Raw genomic sequence first — 4,530 nt, forward strand, 5'->3', positions numbered from 1 at the left:
ATATATATTAAAAATGATTTTAATAATAATTCAGTTGGAAGTTGTGGAATAACTCCCCCCATATCTATCATTTATGTGGAGTGAGGTAGAGACAGATAAAATTGCTTCTTCTTCCTACTTCGCATTTGATTACAAAATATATATATATATATCAAATCTCTCTGAAACTCTCTCTACAATTTACTTTCAAACAAAAAAAATCTCTCATATTACCTTCCAAAACTAATACTTGAAGCCTACATAATTCTAAGAGATTCTCTACCCTTCGAGAATAATGAGGTTTCTGCGTGGTAGTGTCCGGAGTTAGAGTGCTGTATTTTTGGGTATTCGTGAGTTCGAAAGAAATCTGAATTATTCGTGATCGGAGAGATTTCCATGAAGAATTCAGTCTTCAAGGGTAAATTCTCATTCTCTCTTCATTTCTCTCTATTGTACTGAGATATGCATGCTTAATTGGTCATGTGAATTATGTTACCGTCATCTGAATGAATTTAGTGTTCTGTAAAATAAAATTGAAACATAAACCCTTTCATAATGGAACATACAAGTGCTATAATATTATATTTTTCATTTAAAACCACATTCATGTGTGAACCTTTCATTGAACTTAACGAATAGATTTATGAGGGAGTTGCATGATCTTGAAATATGTTTGTGAGATTTTTAGCTTGATTAGATTATTATTTTGAGTGGATCGTATCACAAGAACGTCTCTCAAGCCTTCGAGATCATGAAGGAACCACACAAGGATTATTTTCTCCCTAATTGGGCTCACTTAATTTTGTTGGAAACAGATACATTTATAGTAAATCCTTGACAACATCGACACTTTGAGGGCAACATTGAGATGTTGTCCATAGGGTTATATAATTGCCTCTTCAAAAACACGTGTGCGCTTTCAACCTCTATTTTTCATCCATTTTCCTTAGCGTCTAGACATTAGTTCTTCGAGTCTGCCGACCTTGAATGCATGATTTTAGAGCATCTCAACGCTATCCTCACAGAAAATATCAACTACAACTAGAGATGTCCATGGGACAGAATTGGGGATGTCATTCCCCATTCCCGTTCTCGCTCCCCATTCCATTTCCCATCCCGTAAAATTTTCCATGGAAAATTCGGGGATGAGGTTCGAATTTTTTTCCGTTACTTTTCTTTTTTTTTTGTAAAAAGTCAATTAATTTAAATCACGTGAACAAATTTTAATTAAATAATTAATTTTATCACTAAATTGTTTATTATGGTTAGTTTTGTATGACAATTTGAATTTAAAAATAAATTACTCAAATTTTGGCCTAAAAAACCTAATTAATTTTTTTAGTAGAAAGAAATTAATATAAATCAAATTATTCACGTATATAATCTAAATTTAAATATTCAAGTTAAACATATTCATTATCTTTCCCAATAAATAATCAAATTTAAAATTTAAATATAATATTTATATAATAATAATAAAAACATAACATTAGATAACTATACTAAATAAATATGTCAAAGCTAATCGGGACGGGGACGGGGAACGGGTCGAGGGCAGGGACGGGGAATGCATTCTCCTTCCCCGTCCCCATTTAGCGCACGGAATTTTTTTCTCCCCATTCCCTCCCCATTTTCTGCCTAATCGAAGAATCCCTATCCAGTAGGATTCGTCCCCATGAAAAAATTAGACATCTCTATCTAACTGTAACCGTTTATTGAGTACACTTTTTAGTTCTTTTTATGCCTATTTTTTGTCTGAATCTTCGTAAGTGTGCTTCAAATAAATATATTGGTAAATTGAACTGTTTCTATGATAAGGGTATAATTAAACTCTCTTAAAAGTCTCAAGGATACTAATGATAATGAAGCTTTTGAAAGTTGTGTTTTTTAGAAACAAAATACAAAATTTACGTGTATTTTTTTACCACTTGTAGTTTAAGATTTAAATATATGATTAAAAAGATTAATACTTTTAGTATGCTCAGTATTGACAAAACTCCTTGGAATCCAAATCGGAAAAGCATATAAAAAGTGGAAAGCAGAATTGAAAAAGAAAAGAATTCGTAAGCAGATAGGACAGAGACAGACGGTGCGACGAGAAACAAAAAAGGATCAAATTAAAGCATCCATACAATGATATTACTATTTTAATCACTTTTATTTAATAATTATGGTCATGTCCTATTATTATTTTCTCCCACGCTCTCTCCCATAAATTAAAGGGTAAATATCAATTTAAATTATGAATTTTTGGAAGTCTGTCGATTTATATTTATCTTTTAGATTTCACGTGTGAAATTTATAATTTTGAATCAATTAAACTCTTGATCTTTTATAAATCAATTAATTTAAATAATTTCGTATATTTACTTTTGAAAACCATCTTGCATTAGTTCTCAAACGTATTTAGATTTCTTCAAATGCCGGTTTAATACAACGAAGACGTTTATGGAAAGGAGTTGATTATTATAGTTGGATTATAATAGTTTGTGTTTAGGGCATAGATTATTTTAGTTTGGGTTATAGTAGTTTGTATTTGAGATGTAAATTATTTTAGTTTGAGAAGAAAATAGTAAACACTATAGTAAAGAATAAAAAAAAAATTATGAATGTAAAATAGTAAAAATTATATCAAATAGTAAATATTGTAGATGGAGGATTTGAGATAGTATTTACTATAGCTAATTGGAGAGTATAAAATAGTATTTACTGTAGCAATATGTAGTTATTATAATCTTAGGATAATCCTTGTTTCAAACACTCCTAAAATGTGTCACTAGAACTAATGTATGAGTGATTAAAAATATATATATATGACAAAGAATATAAATTAATTTTTTTAATTTTAAAATTTAATTAGTACAATTATAAATTTTGTGTGTTTTTTTCTTAAAAAAAAAATGTAATAAAAAGTGTAAATTGATTTTTTTTAAGCCCCTTGAGGCTAAGGCTACCATATGTGTGCATGAATTTACGGCGCCGCACTAATTATTTATGTAAATTCGCTTCAACCTTTTCCCTTTATTTGTTGGCAAATTTATTCAAGCTAGTCTGTCGTCCGTCTTTGTTCACATGCACATGCATCCAAAATACGTTTTAAAATCGTTCGGTAAGCTTTTTTTACACACACACACAAAATAATAAATAAATAAATAAAAAGCACTTTGCAAAGTCTTAAAATAAAGAAAAATTTTATAGAAATAGTAAATATATATATATATATATTGATAAACACTAATAGGCTTTTATCAGCGTCTATGAGTGATACAAACTGATAGAAGTTTATCAGTATTTATCAGTGATAAAAAAACTGATAAAAGACAAAAATGATTAAATTTTACTCTCTGTATAACCTTCTATGTGGGGTTTCTGACAATCTGTGTTCACGTCAAGATGTAGATTCTACAAATTGATAGTTCTTTATCGAGACGATTATAGCAATATATTCTGTGACATTCCAAATTAGTTCGTCATTTAAACTCGGTATTTGTGGTAATTGCGAATATTTTAAATTTCGGAGGATAATCGAATTGTTGTAAAGGATGATTCAATTTAATTATTTGCTCAGAGAAGAATTTTGGAATTTAAATTTGATTAAAGGAAAATTTGGGACTTATGTCTAATTGTATCAATTTTTAATTTAATTTAGAAAATTGAATTAAAATTTGGAGTTTCGAGTTCTTTTTGTATTTTCTGTAGAAGATAATTAAATTAACTCGATTAATCGTGATAATTGGTTCCCAAAAAGGATTTGAAATTCTAAATCCAAAAGGGATTTGGATATCTAGATTTTTTAGAAGGAAAAGTGAAGGGTTTAAGTTGCTTTAAATAGGTTAATTTTCATTTATGGGTTTAAAGAAAAAAAAAAAGAATAAAAGAATAAAAGGGATTTGGATATCTGGATTTTTTAGAAGGAAAATGGAAGGGTTTAAGTTGCTTTAAATAGGTTAAGTTTCATTTATAGGTTTAAAGGGAAAAAAAGTTTTTTTTATCTTTCTTTCCCTCTCTCTTCACATGCGCGTCAGGGCTTTCCCCCATTATGAAGCATAGATACTTCATGTGAGGCAAAGAATCCGTATCAGACACGTACCGGATACCGATACTTCTAGATACTTCTCAGATACGTATCTGACACGCGATTTAACGTATCTATTTCTTCGCGTACTTTTTTTTTAAAGAAAAAAGATAAGCAACTCATCTAATATTTCTCAATCTAAAACTAGGCAACCTATTTAAAAAACTCACTACTCGAGTCCAAAACTAAAAAGAAAAAAATAAATAAATAGTAGACCAAACCCTAGACTAGAATCATCTAATCTCCATCCTCACATTTGCATCCCCACGAAGTCGACCAAAATATAAACCATTTGGATATCTTCAACAATTCAATGAAGAAGTTCGTCGTTTATCTTCGTATTTCTCCCTCTAATCTTCTTCTTCTTTGCAATATGAGTCCCTTTTCTATTGTATTTTTATTAATTATTATACTTCAACATCTTAGATGTTACTTTTTTTATATTGTATTTCAGTGTTTATATTCTATTTTGTGTT

This window comes from Benincasa hispida, chromosome 11 (assembly GCF_009727055.1).
Source record: "Benincasa hispida cultivar B227 chromosome 11, ASM972705v1, whole genome shotgun sequence".
Classification (NCBI taxonomy): Eukaryota; Viridiplantae; Streptophyta; class Magnoliopsida; order Cucurbitales; family Cucurbitaceae; genus Benincasa; species Benincasa hispida.